Source organism: Equus asinus, chromosome 5 (assembly GCF_041296235.1).
Source record: "Equus asinus isolate D_3611 breed Donkey chromosome 5, EquAss-T2T_v2, whole genome shotgun sequence".
NCBI lineage: Eukaryota > Metazoa > Chordata > Mammalia > Perissodactyla > Equidae > Equus > Equus asinus.
Genome location: NC_091794.1, coordinates 56,185,199 through 56,207,633, shown reverse-complemented (window position 1 = coordinate 56,207,633; position 22,435 = coordinate 56,185,199). Strand labels below are relative to the sequence as shown.

General features: G+C 36.1%; 1 pseudogene; it reads right to left on the bottom strand.

The window, feature by feature from the left end:
* Nucleotides 1–286: 286 nt before the first annotated feature.
* LOC139045388 (sodium/potassium-transporting ATPase subunit beta-3 pseudogene) lies at nt 287–2,316 on the bottom strand (annotated as a pseudogene).
* Between the last annotated feature and the right edge of the window lie 20,119 nt (nt 2,317–22,435).

Here is a 22,435-nt window from a genome sequence, read left to right as displayed (position 1 = left end):
AACCACATAAAAATAGGGCAAGACCCTCTACGTGTTCAGAATCAGGTGTTCACTGTCTATATCTGGTGAATGTATGCTGGTTCAAGAGGCAGCAGAGGTAACAAGTAATTACTTCAGAAGACATCAAACGCCATGATCTGGAAGCACGTTACGATGTTGCCCCATTGTCATGTACCACCCCATCTTTTGCCAATGTAGTCGCATAATTCTAGAAAGGCAGATGAAACTTGATACAAAATGCAGACAGACAATACAAGACTTACTCTGTGGAGATATCCTACTCATACTACGCACCCACTGTGATATTGAACACAACTAGTCCTAAAAACTAGTCACCATCATCTTGGTTTTTCATTTTGAATGATCCATCAATTCAGCATTCTACTGTTATTTCTCTCCCACTACTGTTAGGCTCAAAGACAGTGTGTATAGCAACCTAATGGCTGTAGACCTAACATGCAGGTTTTTTCCACAATATGGAAACTTCTTTGTTCACAATTTCATTGGGAGGATAAGTTGATAGAACTGCTGTATTTTCATTTTTGAACCACATGCTACCCTTAGTTTTCCTTGAGGCTTTAATCTACTTATTCTGTTTATTTTTATAAGAATACAAGGGTTTCCTTTTTGAAGAGCCAAAATCAGGATCATGCACACCACTGCATTCTTCAAGTAAGAAAACAGGAGACTGACATGCAACATAAATTGGACTTTTCTGTTCAAAAAGTGCTCCATCAGGACAGACTTCTGTCCTTCTAAATCACATGGCTTTAGAAACTTTCAAATGTCTTCGATGTACCCTTTATAGGAATTTGGGTCAGACACACTGAACATGTATTCTAAGGCACTCGCTGTTTTTTGAAAAGCCCTAATTCTAGACTAGCAATCTGATCATGATATTTTGGAACCTCATCGTTCACAGTCCAAAGTGTAGCCCACATTAGAACGAAAAGAGTGCAGCCAGGAACCCATAAAACACTAGGCAGAAGATCAAGATCAAACCCCAGCTCTTGGCGGTGTGCCCCAGGAACTCTCCAGGGGTTGCATTGCAGATAAAGCACTTCCACTTAGCCAGGCTCTGGTTGAAGGACGTTTCTTTCCTGTCCTGGTGTATGTGCTGAGACGGGGGGAGCAGTGGCCACGCGGATGGAGGCGGCGAGGACACAGGCACGTCCAAGTTCAAGCGGCGAAGCCGGGATGGTGGCGGAAGGATGGCCAGGCTGAGGACACGTCTTCACTGCAGAGTGCGCTCCAACTGCCTCCACATGTACCTTTTAACGCTGATCCACGTGCCAGGCGCTCCAATCAAATGACACCATAAATTAGGTGATGTTTACCATTCTAGAGTTGATGGAACTGAGCTCCAGATTAATTATCTTTCCTTAAGTAATAAAAATAGTTAACGGCTGAGCTAGGTTATAAACCGTTTTCTGACTCCAAAGCCAGTGTTATTTACTAGTACTTGATACCAACACAGTTATGATTTTCTTTTTTCATTCATTCAACAAATATCTTTTGAGCACCATTAAGGCCAGCCACTACTCTAAGTCCTAGGAACACATTAGGAAAAATAGAGAGAGAAATGCCTGCCCTCTTAAAAATGATGATCTGCATTATTCTGTTATGACATTATATGATTTTTAAATATTAAATAATATTCAGTGGCTAAACATTTTAACAACCTTCCAAGTCACGGGTTTTATAAATCCATGTATAAATCTCTAGAACCTATTGCAGAGTGAATGCTATTACCACATTTAAAATTCAGTTTTTCAATAATTTCTAAAATTCAGTTTTAAAATTTACATTTTATCCATAGTATAGAGAAAATAATGAAAAAGCAATTATTTGTGTATGTTTATTATAATTGGCAATAATTTTAAATCCAAACCAATATATTCCAAAATGTTATTTTAGTAGGTCTGTTTACACTTACCAGCAACGTTGAAGTCTCTACGTTTCTTACATAACCTTAAAGATGAGTACAGAGTCAAAGGGGGGCCTTACTGATGACAAAAATTTTATTTAAAGGGGCGTAATATATCTGTAGACAGTCTTATTTTTAAAGATAAAAACATAAACATTATGAAAAACCACTTTCAAAGAAGTAGAACCTAGATCGATGCCTATTTTTCTCTTCGTATTTTTAACACTAAAGAAAACAAATACTGTTTCTCTGTCATACTCAGAAAAGGCAATCGAATCACTTCAAAGAATTCCGGTGTCTTGATTGCTTTGTTCTGAGTGACACTGACAACAGCTGCTCTGTAAACCGGATAAATACCTTGGGCTTGAGACAGGAGCCTGGAAGAACATATCCCTGGGGTTGCTTTATTTGTTGGCTGCCTTACTGATTAACTGCTATACTGAAGACATTTCTTTAATAATTGATATTCCTGTGAGGGGTTCGTTCTCGGGAAGCATCATAAATGCAAGTAGAACTGAGGCTCAAAGACTTGCACATCCACTTATGTGGATCTCAAAGCCCAGTAGAATATTAGATACTTAATGAAAATCTGCATTTTTTTGGACCCTTGAATAGTGTATTCTTTAAAGATTGGGAAGATATGCCCAGAGACAATAATACCTAACTTTTGGGAATGGAGGCAATAGGGTAAAATTACTACCTAAATAGAGTTTGCACAATATGCTTATATACTAAAACCTTGAAAAGTTCATCTTAATTTTACAAGATGGGAAAATTTTTGTAAAGTATATAACATTTCCTGAAATTATAAAAAGAATACATAAACTGTTTAATATAGAAGTATTAATATTAATCACTGTGCAGTAATGTAACCATTTCATTAAACATATTGGTCTCCATATGCAAGTCATAAAGCAACTTTCTTTTCCCAGGCTCTTCAGACTTACTCATTAGCCTGATTCTGTGTGCTTCTGGGATAAATTCATGGGTAAGTCCTCAGGTACTTCCATGCCTCAAAATAGTTCCATTTAATGAGGCAAAATCACGAGTTAGTATAATAATCAGAACTCTGAACCTCAATCGTGTCAAAGCTTCTCTCCAGCTCCCACTGAATGCCGCTGCAGGTCTGGAAATGTGTACTTGGTAATAAGAAAATGTCAGTTATTTCCTCCTTTGCCAATTTCTCCCCTATTCCCTAGCCTCATCTTCTGATCCCGCAGCCTCCATCAAGGATTTAATCGGAGGAGAGGTGGTTTGGGGTGAGGACAGTTTAATTCTATTCGATCTGCTATTGGCCCTCTCTCGACCTGGCAGATATTCAATGCTGACTGCTTTCTTGAAATGATTTTCTTTGTGTTTCTCAGAGAATCCCCCCTCCTACCCTGACAAGGTCCAACTGCAGCTATGCTGTTAAAGTCTTCTCCAGCTGACCTTTATGCCACCCCTACCCTGACTCAGATTTGTGTCTAATGGGACACTCATGGAGCCTCTCTTGCAGCCCACATCTGACCCAAGGGGAATGTACTTTTGCCCTGCGGTCTATTCTGCCACTTCAAGCAAATAATGATATTCTTTTATCATTATATTTTTGGCTGCGTTTCAGACTCGCTTCTGTGGTCTGCAGTACCTGGGGATATATGGGAAGCTTTCCTAGTGGTTCTCATGAGACTCTTCTCATTTGGTTTAAGGTGGTAAGGATGAGAAATCCCACAACACTCCAACAATTTCTACTATTGTAATTCTGCTTGTCTCATTAACTGCACCCTCAATTTTCTATCTACCCCTTACATATCCTCAAAATGGATGATGAGCTGAGTTCAAAACCATTTGTCAGCTCCTCTTATGCAAGTTCTTTATACATCTTACAGCACATTCCATTGGAATTTGGGAGTGTTCTTGGCCTTGCACCTCAGCCAATAGGGGCTATTTTGTTCGGATCAGTTGTTGACTCCTTCACTAGATGGTCAAAAACTGCAGCAGCAGCACCACCACAGCATCACCACGTTCATGGTGTTTTGATCCTCACAAATTCAAGCAAGGTTGGCTTCATGCCATTTGCAAAGGAGGATACTGTTATAGACTGAATGTTTGTGTCCCCCCACCCAAATTTATATGCTGAAGTCCTACCACCCAATGTGACAGTATTCGGAGATAGGGCCTTTGGGAGGTAATTAGGCTTAGATTAGGTAGGGTGAGTCCCTCATGATGGCATTAATGCTCTTATAAAAACAGGAAGAGATCTCTCTCTCTCTTTCTTTCTCTCTCTCTCCCCTCATATGCCTCAAGGGAGAATCCTCTGAGAACACAGCCAGAAAGAGCCATCAACAAGCCAGGATGAGAACTTGCATTGGCCCCGGTTGAGCCAGCAAGTTGATCTTAGACTTCCAAGCCTCCAGAACTGTGTGAAATCAGTTTCTGTTGTTTAAGCCACCCAGTCTATGGTATTTTGTTATGGCAGCCCTGGCTGGGACAGACACCAAGGTTCAGACTCTTGGAAACATGTCAAAAATGTCACAGCTAAGCGGCTGAGTCAAGATTCAAACCTAGGGCTGTTTGAATGTAAGCCCTCCTCTTTTGACATAGCCCCCTGCTATCTTCTGTGGTTCTGCCCTTCTTGGACATGCTTTTGTGGCAGTGTTTCACAATTTTTCTGCTTCTTCCATAATTGTATTCATCCCTTCACCGAATATTTCCCAGGATCTTAAATTGGGCTGAGACTTATCTTCCCGTTGGCCACCACTAGCAGTACCTCTGCTCATCCTGTTGGTTTGCATTTATGTACTGATTTGGTCAGCCTGTGTGTGTACATACACTTTGTGTTTTACATGTATATGTGTGCATACGCATTTTTATTTACAGTATGTTCAAACAATGCCGATTGCTACATTTTGTTAACTACTGATACCTAGCTCCTTGACATTGGTGTCTGTATAATCCTTTGAAGGTAAAACACATATTTGGATCTCTTCTATTAGCAGCATGCATAGATCTGAAAATATGATCTAATTGTTACCTACTTAGGCTTTTCCAAGGCCTGCAAGGGATCAAAATGTTTTAGGGTAATTCATGTTAAATGATGTTTGATAAAACCATGTGAGGATTTACATTTTTGATAAACAAAGCATATAGACAAACAAAAGCCAGAAACCTAATGTGCTGTAATTCTATATAAATCCTGGCAGGCCCTCTCTATTACTTTTCATTTGGCAAGTCCTCTCTCTAAAGAAAGAAAGGGCTGGGATAGCACTGGTCCATTGTTAGCAGTACAGCTTAACAACCTTGCACAGAAAATCCATTCTAACTCACTAGAGCCAATTAAATTGCTGATATACTTTCTTATCTGATTACAACCAGCTTAAATTACTGTTAAATGATCTCAATATTCCACATATGATCTGAAATCAGTCAAATATTTCCATATTTCTTTCCTTTAAACATGATATTTACTTGGCATTTATCCAAGTGTATGAGACAGAGCAACAGAAATGTTGACAAGACTGAGATGTAATGATCACAAAACTTGTTAGAATTAAAATATTCCTGTGAATAGCTCAGTGGGGTGTTAAACTTCAGAATATGTAATATATCTCAGTTTTCTTTGATCATGTATGTGTTTAACTGACTGAAGAGAAAATACATTTTCTAGTCACCTGAGGTTATTATTTCAGATCAATTCCATTTTGAAAATAAAATGATACAGCTTCCTACTCTATAAAAAGAGTTGAACTAAATCACTTAAATTTATTTCCAGCTCGGAATTTCTGCGCCTAGATGTGAGGTTTAATTCTTTGTAAAAATTCAAGCTCTCCTATAAATGTGATCAATATTTTTGGGAAAGGAGTCTAAACAGGCAACAGATTATACAAATATAAGCTATATTCGGCACAGTAAGGTGAACGAAGTCTCCCTAATTTCCTAAACAAGTAATCTTCAAGAGAAACTAGAACTCAGATATGTGTCATAGCTGGTTTCAGCATTGCTAAGGAATGTACATTTTGTGTCCTATACCCTAGACTGTACACATTTCAGCTACTAAAATTTAGGCAATTTGTATTATGGATGATGCTGACTGGATAAAATGCAGTTTGAACAGCAAGCTGTCCTTACCAATAATAGAAATAGCACAGCAGAAACTTGAGCCAATGCATATATGCTGTCCTCCTGCTTGTTAAAACCTTAAAACGGTGTTTATTGCCCTATCAGGAGGGAGGGATAGAGGGACCTGCTGTTGTTGTCCTGTAGTATTTTTATTCCATTAGCAAGTGTCATTCTTCAAACCTCATTATTGCTCCTAATGAAGCAACACAGCAAAGCTAAATTCAAGTTAGTATAAAATATTTCAATGAGTTCCTGCAGTGTGTTGAAGTTGGTGAGAAAGCTTTAGAGCAAAGGGCAAAACCAGAGAACAATCTTTCAAGTATCATAATTTCCATGATAAATGATGATACTCCTAGTTCAATATTTGCCTCAAACTGATGCACATATAAATAACACAACAGCTATTTGTAGGGCCAACTATTTCTCCTGGTGCTTCTTCAAATAGTGATAAAATGCTATGGTTTGTGGGCAAGGCAACACACAGCAAAGCTACTTTCTTGAAATCTACAAATCACTGGGCAGGAGTGCTTGTCCAGGAAAACAATGATGAAGACTTTGCTGCTAAATATACAAGTTTAGAGGATTAAGTTTCCCTAGTTCAAATTCTTTACTGTGTAAGATTTTCATCAGAGAACCAAAGATATAGAGCCCCATTTTTATATATTCCCATGAGCATATGTAAATAAGGCAAAAATAATGTCTTAAAATGCAACTTAAAAAGAGCCTTCTGTTATCAACCAATCTAAGTAAAATGGTACTACCTTCAAGAATAAGTAATGTAAAGTTAGGATGTTTACATTTTAAATAGTAATAAGATTAAAAGTTAAACAGTTGAACAATTACATAAATAGGTGATAAAGTACAAAATTGAAGAAATTTAGTAAAAGAAAACAGGGGTTGAAAAATAGAGCAACTGGATAGATAGTGACAAGGTGGGGGTGGGGTGGGTTGCTGTTTTGTTTCGTGAGCTCAGTTAGACCTTTTAAGGAGGGTGTGGGATAGAGCCGAATTCATGGAGGAAAATCTAGGAGAACCTTTGGGAAGCACATGCCAGGCAGAGGGCAGAGCAGAGCAAGGCCACTGTGGCTGGAGCTGCGAGAGCGTACCCACAGGGTCCTCCACATGCAACTGGCTCACCAAGGGCAGAGAACTTTCTGAAAACAAAGCCAGAATTCAGAAATGCTCCCTAATGACACACATTTTCTGGCATCTTGCCGGATGATAGATTAGATGTGCTGTGGCACGACAGGATCTCACGTCACCCATCAAATACGCCATCAGGCACGCCTTTTGTAAAGTAGTTTGCATGACGGATACATCTAACTAGTAATACCTTCATGAACTTGCCTGTATCTTGGTTTTCTCATTTGTAAATGGTAATAATATTTCTCAACTCCCAGAGGTTTAACTTTATCATTCATTTATTTCCTTATTTTGAACCACATATTTATTCAATTGGATTAATTACACTGTTTGCTTTATGACACACTCTCATAATTTATCCATGGGAAATCTTTTCTTTATGTATTTACTTATCTATAATAATATAATAAACATCTACGAGACAACTGAAAACAAAACCTGGACCGTTGATAACATCTTACATCTACCAGTATGTACCCCCTGACCAAACCCCCATTCCAAAATAACCATTATCCTAAATCTTATGTTCAATATTCCCCTTCTTTCTATGTGTAATTTTATCACTTTTCTTATTTTAACATTTTTAAAAAGACTTTTAATAAAAATTTAAGTTTATTAAAAGGCTGTCGTATTCTATGTAATATTAGGGAGGGTTTGTCATTCTAATGTCTATTGCTATTTCATTAATATTGTTCCATGTAGCTATAATTTTACTCCTATAAAATATTTCAATATAAATATACTGCAATTTATTAATCCATTCTCCTGTCAGTGCGTATTAAGATTCACGCAAGGATTTTGCTATTATAAACCTTTTTTTTTTATTATGTCCTCTTTAATACCTACGCAAGAGTTTTCCTTGACCATATATCTGGGGATGGTATTGCTGGGTTTTAGGACATGTAAATGATTGACTTTATATGACAACATCAAATGTTTTCCTAAGAGGGTCAACCACTTTACACTCCCACCGGCAATGTATAAGAATCCACTTTCTCTCCAATACTTGGCGTAGAGCCTCTCCTTTTGAGGAGTCACATGGGAGTTGGCCGTTGAGCAATTTTGTCCCTGGGAAATATTTAGTGCAATGATAAATGTTAATGTGATCTTATTAGTATTCAGAGGTTTCTGTAGCTTGTTATAGATCAGTTACTAATGCAAAATAACTACCACAGTGCGTGGCAAATAGTATTAGTTTGAACCATATGAAATTGCTGTGTTATTAGACTAAAAAAATCAAATGTTAGTAATTTCATATGATTCAAGAGCTGCTTAAGAGATTCCATTGTTGTCCTTCTTCCCAACAATCCTGAATGTCTGTATCAGTAATCACCATATTTTCAGTCGTCATCTCTTTTATCATGTACCTGCCACTATTCTTGTTTATGCTTAAGTGAATCACCTGTATAGAGTTCTTTTTCCAGACCTTTCAGTTTCAGTAGAAGATGACTGATTCTATTTCAATTAACAGTGCCTTTTTATTGTCTCTTCTTTCTATTCTCGAATTCTTAGGTTTGTGACTGCAAATATATTTTTTAAAAGTTCATTATAAAAGATTTCTGCCAACAGTAGTATTTCAAACAGAGCACAGACATTCAAGTTGGGGTAAATGTATTCCAGTCATTAATGCAAGCGCACAAAATAAATGAAAATTTAGGGATTGTCTAAATTTCAGATTGAAGTTATGGTCAAGTGTGGTTAAATTCTGAATCTTCAAATTTCCATTTATGCTGGATGTTTGTTTTGGATATAGGAGAAAATATGAAATAGAAATTATTAATTTGGAAATTTAATCAAAAATTTATTCAGAGTATAGAGAAAATATTGGATTAAAAGAAGAAACAGCAGATTTTAAAAATAAATAGTGACAGCCTGTTTTAAATAAATGAAAACCATATTGCTTCCATATTGAATTTGACTTCTGATTATTTTTAAATATACAGAAACTACAGATGAACATGTGATACTCTGATGTCATTCCTAGTGCCCTGAACAAAATCAGGAGGCTTTTTTTTTATCCAGAGGTTTATTTTAGTAGAAGCTTAATATTTGGACATTTTGGATATTTGGTTATACAGTCTTGCTCTCCTCCACAACAGCTTTGTGAACTAACAGAGTGCCATTGCATAGATCTCGAGTGTGGGCACAGCTTTCCGTTTCTTTAGCTGTAAACTTGTGAACACATTCATCTAATTTCAGGACCAAGTTGTCACTTGTATGTATAAATCAATTTAACTTATATATTCACAATGAAAGTTTTAAAGTGCTTTTCGCCGTGACCTATTGTTTTGTAATATATGTCAGTGCCTTAGGCTCCTGATAGAATGACAGCATTAATAGAAAGAAAAGTTATTGTCTCTAAATGTCCTTATCAGTGTCCTTATCAAATGGAAAATAATGTTCCCTGACATACACACTATAAAATTCCATTTTTATCATGAAATGAGATCCTGACATAATACAGCAAACCTGACAAATACTAAATTGCTGGTATTTAAGCATAATAAAATGTAGAATTTCTTGAATATCTTGCTCAGTGGATCAACAATGTCTATAGTTTTTAATATACTCACTCATTAAATATGCATTTATGGAATACCAACTATTTCTCAAGCACTATCTAGTTTCAAACTTCAAAGACCTCAGAATCTGGTGAGTAAGTGGACATTTACAAAACCGTAATGCAATGTGATAGATGGTGCAAAATAGGTATTCTGTTAAGGATGAGTGGCTAGTAATGCCTCCTCAGATAAAGCTTTCCAAAGAGATGGAAAATATTTTAACTATTTCTTGAAAAATAAATATTATTTCTCAAGTCATAAAGTTATTTTCCAAACAAAGGAAATTATTCATTTATTCAATCACTGTATAACTCACTCAGTCACTTATTAAATATACAAGTCAGAAACAGAAATAGAAAAGACTCCATGGATCTCATAGGAAAAGCGCAGTATTTGGGTAGAGAGAAAATACCACTGAAAAAAATCAAGTTGTCATGTAATTGTGAAAAAGTACTCAATTACTGTTGACACTAGTAATTCCCTAAAACATGGTTTTTCTTATTTATTTACTTATTATGTGTGCCCAACTCTTGCCTTTAAACCATCTACAACCTCCAGGAGGAGAAGAGCCTTTTCTGTCTCTGTATCTGTCTTGGATATTAAATTAATGACCAATTTATTGAGTGAATGAATAAATATGCTACTTTTGCTTGGAAAATAATTTTATGACTTTAGAATCCTACATTTAAAATTACACTTAATGTTGAAAGCATCTCCCTAAGCCTGGCAACAACAAATCCAGAACATCTGCTCTCACCACCCCCATCTATTCAATGATGTGCTGAAGGCAGCAAAAGAAAAACAGGAATAAATATTGGAAACAAAGAAGGGAAAATCCGTTCAGAGATGACTTGATTGTTAACGTGGGCTATCTAATGGAATCTAAGAAAAAGAACGCTATTCAAACTATAAATGAAGTTAGCAAGTTTGTAGGATTCAAGATCAACTTCAACAATCATATGTGTTTCTACAGCTGCAAACAATTTGAAAATAAAATAAAATACTACTTAGTAGCATAAAACACATCAAAATTCTGTAAGAAACAAAACAAAATGTGATTTTAGACCTGTATAAAACATGAGTGGAAGTATCTAAAGAAAATAGAGATATACACCATCATCATGAATTAACAGAGTCAACATAAATGGAAAAAACCCTAAATTTTAACTTTTAATTTGAGGTACATTACAGTTCTATATGTAAAATCCTACATTAAATCTAAAACTTCTTGATGACATTTTATAATATCTTCAAAATCTTTGGAAAGACAGAAATTTTTTAGACAAGACTTAAAAACATTTACCATAGAAAAAAAACAATCAAAATTATAAACTTTTGTTAATCAAAAGGAACTTTTAGAAATGAAAAGGTAAGTCACATACTGGGAGAAAAAAATGCAATGCTTATGTCTGACAAAGAACTTACATCTAGAACATGTAAAAGAACTTTTATAATTTTATGGTAAGAAGACAAACACCCCAATTGACAAAGTAGGCTATTTGAATAAACTCTTCACCAAAGAAGTCAACTGCTTACAATGATTCCTGATCAGAGAAGTGTAAGTTGACCCCATCATGATGATATATCACTTCGCACCCACTAGAACGACGAAGAATGAATGGCAGTACCAAATTCTGGAAGGATGTGGAGAAACTAGAATTCTCATATATTATTGGAGGGAATGTAAAATATTATACCCACCTTGGAAAAGTGGTTTCTCATAACACTAACCACGCACTTACCCTATAACCTAGCAATTTCACAATGTATACTTTACTGAAGAGAAATGAAGACTTATATCTACAATATGACTTAAACAAAAGTATTTATAGACATCCTTTCATAATGGCTAAAAACTGAAAAAAAACAAAATATCTGTTTACCAAGAGAATAGATAACTAAGTTGTGGCATATTCATACAAAGGAATACTATTTAGCAAAGAAAGAATGAACTAATGATGATGTGACAGCAAGGATGAATCACAAAACTATTTTGAGCAAAAGAGAGAAGACATAAAGAGTGTTTACTATATGGCTTATTTTATATAATATGTAAAAACAGGAAAACTAACATACGATGATAGAAACCAAAACTGAATGACCATGAGAGTGGAGATTGACTAGAGGGGAGCATGTGAAAACTTTCCTGTACGATGGAAAATATTTTATGTGTGAAATTTCATTGTAAGGATGTATAAATTTGACAAACCTTATCAATTTGCACATTAAAGATGTGTGTATTTTCCTGTATGCAGATCTAACACAGACACACTCATCAGACACATTTATTAGCAGATATGACATGCTGAAAGAAATTAGTGAACATACAGTAGGTGAGAGGAAAATTCACAGAAATACAGAGGAAAATAGAGAAGAGAGGTAAGAGATGTAGAAAATACATCAGGAAAATCTAAAATACGTTTAATTGGATTCAGGGAAGGAGAAGAGTGAGAGAATGGGACAAAGTCATACTTAAAGAGATACTGGCTGAGAATTTTCCAAAATTGATGAAAAAAATCAATCATAGAATCTAGAAACTCAACAAACATTAAATGGGATGAATAAAAAGAAATCCATGAAGAAATATCAGAACAAAACTGCTGAAAATCAAAGGTAAAGAGAAAATCTTCAAAAATGCCAAAAAAAGAAGAATATAAGGTGGCCAAAACATTTGAAAATCTATCAGTGAAACTAGGCACGTTAACAAAATAAAGTGGAAAAAAGTATCTCTATAGATGCAGAAAATGCGCGCAATAAAATTCAGCATCTGTTCATGCAGTAAGAATGATGAAATGCCCATAAGAAAATTGGTAGATATTAGAGATATGGGGGCAATCCTAGTTCTGCCATTACTCAGCTTAGTTATCCTGGACGACTCTGTTACCTACCATCTCTATATACCTAAAGACAGACAAAATCGATAACTTTGAAATCCCCTTGTTAAAAGGAAATCTTTTAACACCTGATGTGCAGAACAAAAAATAAGACAGTTTCTCCATTTTTCAAAAAACATGTTTTTTTCTAACCACAAGAATGAATGATTAAGGACACTTTAATATCTGCGCAATTTTCCAATAAGAGCATCATACATTTCTGTAGCAGGGAGAGTTCTGAGACAGCCCCCAAGACTCTTCCCTCTTCACTCATATCCCCCCAAAAATCGCCTTCCCTTCTGTGTGGGCAGGATGGGGAATATGATGGATTTACTCCCATGATTAAATTATATTACAGGACAAAAGTAAAAAGATTTTCAGATATATATAGTTAAGGTCTAAAATTAGTTGACTTTGAGTTTATCAAAAGGGAGATTATTGGGCAAAAAACGGGAAATTATTGTTTGTGAATATGAGTCCCTAAAAGGAACTGGACCCCTCTGAAGGAAGAGATTAGAAGTATGAGAGAGACTCTCCTGCTGGTCTTGAAGAAGTAAACTGCCATGTTTTGAGAGGGCCAGGACCTGACAGCAGCCTCTAGGAAATGAGAATGACTCCCAGTCCACAACCAGCAAGAAAACAGGGACTTCAGTCTTAAGAGAAACTGATTCTGCCAACAACCTGAATATGCTTGGAAGAGGGCCCCAAGTTCCAGATGTGAACACACCCCAGTGACACCTTGATTTCAGTCTTCTGAGACCTTGTGCTCTTTGATGCCTGGACTTCTGATCTGCAGAAACTGTGAGAGAAGAAATAAGCATTGTTTTTAATCTTCTAAATGTGTGAAATTTGTTACATGGCAGTAGCAGACTAATCGAGTTGCCGTAGAAGAGCAACCTTATTTTATAATTCAGAGAAAGAAACCCTTATATTCCATTAATTAATTGACTTTAAACAAACAAGTCTAGTTCATTTATAACTGCTTATTTACAACTTCTAAAATGTTTAGAGATTATATTACCATTTTAGGAAAATTGAACCATAAAAGGGGATAACTTTGTTTTTCAAATACACTTTATTTGATGTTTGACATTCTCTTTTGATATTAGCCTTATTTTTAAGTGTCCTATATAGTGGTTGCCCATTCAGAATTTCCAAAACTTTTCATGGATTTGTTTGCTAATAGTATGTAGCGTGATAATGACTTCCAATTAAATGCTGGATGTTAAAGTACTAACTCAAAATGTGTTGTGGATCTAATGATGTCAGAAGGGGAGTCATGTTACTAATAGCTCTGTAAATTAAAGTGAATTATGGTCTGGAAAACTCTACTTCTTTTCAAAGTACTTTCCCCAAACCTTTTAGATTCCCTTGTCTGGATCTCAATTAGTTATATTGATTTTTCCAAATTATTGTATTAATTCCAATTATTTCACTTAAAAATGCATCAGCATACTTTCTCATGTGATTCTTAAGAGCTCCACACATTTTCAAATTGAGACAGTCATACGAAAACAGCCTGATTTTGTAGGAAAGAAATGCAATTGAACCCACACTGTCTTTATTTGCTGATGTCCATAAAAAACACACGCTCTGTAATTCTATGTATAACAGAGTTGTCCTTAGACTAAAAGTACTGGGTATGTCCACACATATTCTTAATTACCAAGTACAGGTTTTCTTTGAAATCAAACAAAGCTTTCAGTTAAAGTGAGATATACAGAAAATAAAGCCTGGTATTCTGCTGATGTGTAAATAAGGTCCTAAAGCTTTATTGTTCAGGGAATAAATCTTATCACTTCTCTGCTAATACACCTCTGTGATATTGCATGACCTGCACCTCCAACTGTGCTAGGAATTTCTCTTCAAAAGGACTATAATATGGCAACAAGGCAGGGGGTGATTTACATTATCATCTTATTGTGATTGTATCAAAAATTCTATTCTCTTTAATTTGAGAGTTTCAGAGGAAGTCAAATAGAATTGAAATGAATTGATAAAACTCATTGTGTTTTCTATAAAAGTTCTTGGCATAATTGCCCACACTTTAGTCTGATCTCATTTAAGCCTGTATTTATTATTACCTTTAAATTGTATGGTAATTAGGTTAATAGCATGAGGGCAGGACAAATTAAGATACTTTCACTGCAAGTTTTCAACCTGTGTCCTACTGCCTATGACTCAATTCATGATTCTTTTTGATTAAAGAGGATATATCAAGCTACTGACCCATAGATTTTTAACTAAAGTCTTAGCTGAAATCATGCCTCCTGATGTTTGAAATAAATATTTTATTAGATATGATAGTAACCAACATAATTTATTAACCAATGACAAATATTTGGAAAGGCTTAGCTTGTTTGCGAATTTTGCTGAATGTTGTCCTGCTGGGAGGATAGAAGCTCTGAGGACTTGTAATGAGCCACACAGTCCTAAGTCTGTTCCCTGAGGGAAAAGCCATTATGACGTTGTGACTGTTAAGTAATTTTTATATATCTGGGGCCTTGAACAAATTACTCACTAGATTCAATAAAAAAAGCAGCTCTGACACAATCTGTAACTTGCACTCTAGTATTTAAATAGGACTAGATTGTGAGTTTAAACCTAACGTTACCCAAGACTATAAAATAAAAACTCTAATTCAGAACATGATTGCTCTATTATAACTCAAGTGTATGTTTCCACCAAAAGCCTCTTTCCAAGGTTGCTATTATGTAAGTTATCCAAGAACTGGACTTTAAGTTATTAAAACCTGGTACAGTTGAGAGAGAGAAAGACCTCGATTAGCAAGGAAACCAGTACTCCCCAATATTTCTGGTTCAGGATGTGCTTTATGAATTCCCATTTCTATTTAAAATATTTTTTAAGTGGGAAATTAAATCAGTTTATTATTTTCATTAATATAAAAGTGCAAGTAAGTCACTTGGTAGATTGGAATAGTGATGGATTCAGTGTCAGGGGACTTAAGGTAAAATCCTCGCCCTGCATTTACTAACTTTATGACAAGGAGTGGATCAACTAAACTCGTGAATAGGAAGAAAGTACCCAGTACAGAGATGTCCTCCCAGAGATGTCAAGAGCTGAGACTGGAGGAAAGCAAACTGTCTTAGAAACAAAGCAAAAGGGAATTCTTCTCAAAATGAAAAAGATCTGACTCTGGAATGTGTTAACAAAATCTCTGATTTGTTTCAGTGGGAATTATGATGAGGCATGGAAAGCAATAAGTAACTGATACGGATAAGGATCTGAATAGTGTTAAGACTGACACATTTATTTTCATTAGCACCAGCTGGAAGATAACACCAGGACTATGTGATATTTTTAGGTAACTTTTTTTTTTACTTTATTTAATCAATATGTAATCATTTTTAAAGAAAGGCTTTGGGGGAAATGAGTAACTTTCTATCATAGAAAGAGTTTATTCATTTACAATTAACCACAGTTGTTCTTATAAACTACAGAGTAAAGGAAGTCCACCAATGAATAAAAATTATCCATATGAGCCTGGAGACATCACCAATAATTCCGCCAACTCATTGTAACTATACTGTGGTGGCCACATGCTGAACAATTGAGTTGGTTGCTTATTATGTCTACCTGTTTTAATATATTGACCATTTTAGCAAATAGATTATTATAAAGTTAATTGTAGAGCCTTTGTTAAATCAGTCACTGAAATCTTAAATAACTGGTTTTACATTGACCAGTTAATATTTTAATTTATGGAATAATATTACATTTACCAGTTAATATTTTAATTTAAATTATGGAACTGTGGACTACGAAAATATAGTGAGTTGCAATAAACCAAATGGCATTATATCCTATTTTAACTGTGCATTTTATAATTTAAGTTGCATCCTTAATATTTTTGCGTCTCCATTGGATTTGTGTGGGAATTTCCTAAATCAAATACTTTCATAAAAAAATTGTAAAACCATCCTGGTAGAATTTACTGTGAATAATTTTTAAAAAGATAGAATTGGTTTTACTGCTTGATTTCTACTGCTGTGAACCTGGAATCCGCAGAGGAAGATTAATTTATTCATGACCTGGAGTTCACAGAGCCCATAAAAGGCAGAATTCAGGGCACACCCTTGAGTTACAAACCTTGCTCTAGAGCCCATGCTCCTAATGGTTGTATACGATACTGCCCTGCTTTGGCTGATAATGACTTTGAAATAATACTCATCTCACTCATTTGGATCTTAAAGTTCAATGAATAAGAAAGAGAAATAAAAGGGGCAGAAACTTGATTTATTATGTCAAATCTCTAATAAAAATCAATCTTCTGTCCCAGATGCAACCCAGGGGAAAGTTTGGTTTTCGTCTCACACCAACACTACGATGTCCAACTGAGATGAGTTGCATAATGGAGTTTGATATATATAGTTTAAGAACACTAGGAATACTGCCAAGAAGTAAAGTGAACTGAGGAATCTACCAATATAAATACGAGAAAGGAGATCTATAAAGTGTCTGCATTGATCCAGACAGATGATAAAGAGAGCTACAAAAATTTAATCCAATATTTTGGTCACTCAAGTTCTCTTCAGTCTATCCATAGCATTTTAATCTCCTCTTCTACCTTATTCAGTCTTTACTAAAATTCTGATAGTCATCTCCAATTTCTTCCTTCAATCATTTGTAGCTCATATGTTTGTCTTGGACGTGTGGGTATTTCCAATTCTCAATTTCTTTCTCAGGATTTTCAGAAATTTCTTTTATCTTTTGCAAGGCATCTTTAGAGTCTTTAATCTTCCTTCAGATATCTTTGCATTTCCATTAAATTGCATCTCTGCTTTAATAAAGTTTAGACACTTTCAATTCCGAGAAGCCTTGATCATATTTTAAGGTGATGCTTGGGACATCCAGTAGGCTTTAGAAATGCAGAAATTGACAATTCTATCACATTTTCCAACTTTAACTCTCTGGTTAACATAATATTCTAGGCAAATGGTTCTCCATTGTGCTTGCACATCTGAGTCATATGGGGGTTTTGAAAAATCCAAACACATGGGACTTACCCAGAATCTCTAGAGGAGGGACACCAGCATGGATAAATTTTAAAGCTCTCCAAGTAATTACAGTGTGCACTCAAGTTTGAGAACCTTGGACTAGAATCTCTTTCTTGTTAATTGATTAGATGACGTCTTCTCTCATTACAAATGCATAAACTATTGGAGCAGGCGATTAGGCTGTCTTTGTTCACCTGGTAATCCAGCGCCTAGCAGAATGCTTGACAGAGCATGCAGCAAAGAAAATCTGTTAAAGGAACGAAGAAAGAAATGAATGCTGCTTCAGTTTTTCCAGGTGTCTGTAACTTTGTGATTGAATCATGGTTGAGCTTCTCTTCCTCAGACTTGCAGTGTTAGGAAATTAATTTTATCAAGTATCCCGGAGGGATCTAGGCTTACATGTTAAATAGGTTTATAATGATCTTTAAACCAAACAGCATTTAATTAAATTAGCAGAGTGGCAGACCATCCCAATACTCTGAACATGAGACAGAGCATCGCTTTCCGGGTTCTGGACTACTTGGAAAACCACAATAATTCAGAAGACTAATAAGCATGGACTCACTGCATGCATGCTTTGATACTTATCTGATGTCCTATTTATGTATCTTCTCTTTTTTATTTTCTAGAAGTTTTTATCGGATTAGGTTGTACTACAGTATTTTTTTGGAAGTGGTAAAAATTTTTAATTTTATGAGACCTTTTATACCATTTGCTTTACAAACACCAAAATATAAATAAAGCTCATAATTTTATAACTTAAAAAGGGCAAGAGGCGTGTTCTAGACTGCAGGTCTCTTCAGAGGCTGCAATGCACTGGCTGTGCGCCAGGTCTGGCGCGGGCGGCCAGCTCTCCGCGGTGAGGCCCGCCTGACCGTCCCGTGTGGTCAGGACTGTCCCGCCTGGTTAGTGTAACCTGTTCGCAGAGGGCGGATTCCAGTGGACTGAGAGTGAATTTACCCAAGGGGAAGGAGCGTGAGAAGGCAGAGACTAAAGGAAGGACACTGCAGGGTTCCCACCACAGGGCTGGACGTTTAGCTCCCCGTGGATCCCGTTAACCCCAGGGAAGTATGGCGGAGGGACAATTGTTTGGAAAAAAGTATATTTTGAATTCCATTTGTAAAGAAAGAAAGGAAAGCAGTGACATAATGCCCAGCGTTGGAGCCAGTTAAACCGGAAAACATTGGTCTCTTCAGAAAATAGTTTAAGGAATGAGAGGCAAGAAAGAAAGGACGTTCATCTTGGAAGGACCCAAAGCTCTTTAAAAGTTTCAAAGAGTGTTATGATAGCTGTTTAAACCACTTCTGTCACCATAATGGATGAAGTACTTCAAATTTAAATGGTAACCAGAATTCTCCTCTCATTTACACTAAGAAGCTGAGATGACTTGAAAGGATTTCTCATTTTAAATATTTACTTTACAGTATTTAACTACTGTTTTATTGAAAGCTGGTTATCTTTCATCTACTTTATTATTGCCTGGTCTATCATTGCCTGTGAGAGTGTGTGTGTGAAAAGTAGTGAATCTTGTCAAAATAGGCTGGAAATCTATAGGCAGTTTAAATCTATTCCCTTTTTTTTTTTTTTTTTTTTGGATGAGGAAGATCGGCCCTGAGCTAACATCTGTTGCCAATCATCCTCTTTTTGGTTGAGGGAGACTGTTGCTGAGCTAACATTTTGTGCCAGTCTTCCTCTATTTTATATGTGGGATGCTGCCACAGCATGACAATGAATGGTGTATGGGTCTGCACCCGGGATCTGAACTTATGAACCCTGGGGCCGCTGAAGCAGAGTGCGTGAACTTAACTGCTACACCCCTGGGCTGGCCCCTTAAATCTATTCTTAATTACTAATGGTAAACAGTTTAATCCATTACCACATTCACAGTGGAAACAGCAAAACTGTTCTTGAAATGTCAATTTTGAATATTCTGGAGAATTTGTTATTAGGTATCATACTTCATGCATTCACATGCCAGGGGGCTTTTATTCAATTTGAGGGAAAAAAGTAAAATAACATGCACTGAACAAAGGAAGAAGTGCTGCTATGCACCCTAATAAAACCTTTCATCACTTCTGCTTCCCTCAGGAGCAAGATATATGATGATGAACTTCTGAGAATATTTATGGCACACTTGTCGCTGTCACCGTGAGTTACTGCTTAAAGCAGAGTTTGCAGACTCAAATGTCTACAGTGGGTGGGCAGGTAATGTGAATGCTTGAAATATGCCAGGTTGAAAAATATTCTTCACTTACTTAAAAAAAATGCACTCCTAATCTTTTCTTGAAACATGTAGCCCTCTGGGTCAACTTTTACTTTTCCCACCTGTGAAATAGATAAGGGTCCAAGTGGTGGTTTGCTTTCCTCTTTGCTAGGAGAGGAATAAAAGTGGAAGAGCGATGCTGAAAGCCCCTGACTCTTGACAGCTAAGTGCTGCCATGGCAACAGGGAGGGATGGGGAATGTAGCAAGGTGGCCCGCTGGCTCCTTATCCAAAAGCACTATGGCTGACTGGTTCCTGGACAGTGCTGGCGTGCCGACAGGCCCAGCTCTCTGGAGTGTTAAGAGAAGCTAGAAACCTGTATGTTTACAGAGAAGAGATCAATTTTTATGGAAGTAGCTAAGTCTTCTGTTTTTAAATAGCGTCCATTATAAATGGAGGGGAAAAAATTAGAGATGCTATCTGTCAACCAGGTCTAGCTCTTGACTCACCATGATATAACCTCTGTTTCAGAGATTTAAATTTCATAAATAAAATCAACTACTTTTAAAGAAAATGTTATGTCCACATGCAAAAACATGAAGTTTGACTCTTACCTGACACAATATACAAAAATTAACTCAAAATGGATTAAAGACCTAAATATAAGACCTAAATCTGTTACATTCCTAGAAAAAAAAAAGGGAAAAATGTCACAACATTGGATTTGGTGATGATTTCTTGGATATGACACCAAAGCCACAGGCAACAAAATAAAAAATAGGCAAGTGGGACTACAGAAAACTTAAAAACTTCTGTGTGACAAAGGAAACAATTGACAGAGTGAACAGGCAACCAATGGAATGGGAAAAAATAATTGCAAATCATATATTTGACAAAGGGTTAATATCCAGAATATGAGGAACTTCTATAACTCAGCAATAGAAAAAAATTTAAATTAGGCAAAAGACTTAAATAGTTATTTCTCCGAATAAGATATACAAATGCCTAGTAGGCACACGAAAAGGTGCTCAACGTCACTAATGATTATGGAAATTCAAATCGAAACCACAATGAGAGGTTACCTCACACTCATCAGGATGGCCACTTTCAAAAGAATAGAAAATAACAAGTGCTGATAAGGATGTGGAGAAGTTGGAACCCTTGTACACTGTGGGGAATGTAAAATGGTGCAGCTTTTATGGAAAACAGTTTGGGGGTTCTTCAGAAAATTAAAAATAGAATTATCACATAGTCCAGCCATCCCACTTCTGGGTATATATCCAAAAGAACTCCAAGCAAGATCTCAAAGAGATATTTTCACACCCATCTTCATCCTAGCATTTTTCACAGTGGCCAAGAGGTGGAAGCAACCCAAATTTCTATTGACACATGAATGGATAAAGAAAACATGGTATATACTTACAATGGAGTTTTATGCAGCCTTAAAAAAGAAGTAAATTCTGTCACATGCCACAACATGGGTGAACCTCGAGGACATTATGCTAACAAAGAGATATAGTCACAGAAAGACAAAGATTGTATGATACCTCTTATATGATGTATCTAATGTAAAAATAAGAGAAACAGAAAGTAGAAAGGTGGTTACTGAGGGCTGAGGGGAGAGAGGATTAGTATTTCGTGGGTTCCAGTGTTGCAGGATGAAAATATTCTGGAGATGTTTGCACGACAATATGAATACACTGAATACCACTGAACTGTACACTTAAAAATAATCAAGAAGGTAAATTTAAAATTACGTGTTTTATTACAGTGATCAAAAGAAAAGTATTACCACATTTTAGAGCTGTCTCATATGCAAGATCATTACAATTTGGAGAACATTTTTAGATTTAATTTAATACTCTCTTTGCCTTTATTTATTGAATACACAATATGTATTTAAAAAATTTATTTTAAAGTACTAAGAGAGCTATGGATCAGGCACAAGGAATTAATCACAGGAGGTTTTTTTCATCACTGCTTCATAACTGAACCAATTTTAATGGTACCTATAAGAAGTTAACTAAATACTTCAGCCAGAGGCCACATAAATTTCTGTTTCATAAACGTAAGTAGCCACTTCTAAGGGGAATACTGTCCATAACATTTCTGCAGAAATTTGCCAATAGCATTAACAGAAAAAAGAAGTCTGCTTTCTGTAATAGCTGAAGATCGGTCCTGACTTACCAAGTTCTGCCCTGAGTTTTGACACTCTAACTGTGCCAGCAGACTCAGATGCTGGGGAGTGCTGGCTTTTCGTGGGGAAGGGAAATATAACGTTAAATGATCTGGGGTGCCTTCACAAATGTTGCTTGAATAAAGTAGGTTTTACACACACACACACACACACACCCTCCAGCACTGGCTTTCCCATGACCCCTTTTCTGATACCTGATTGTGATATCCCCTACTGCACTGAGAAACCCTGAGCTCCTGCCCTTTTAGGGGGTGCTACTTCACCTCTGCCTGATTATTTCTCTTGTTATTTAGAAAAATATCCTTAAAAATGGCAAATGATCTTTTCATGAAATCTATATAATCCCAGCATGTTGAAAAATATCTAAACTCAAAGGGGAAGTATAAAAAGTATATTATTGTTAGTGGCTTTGAGCC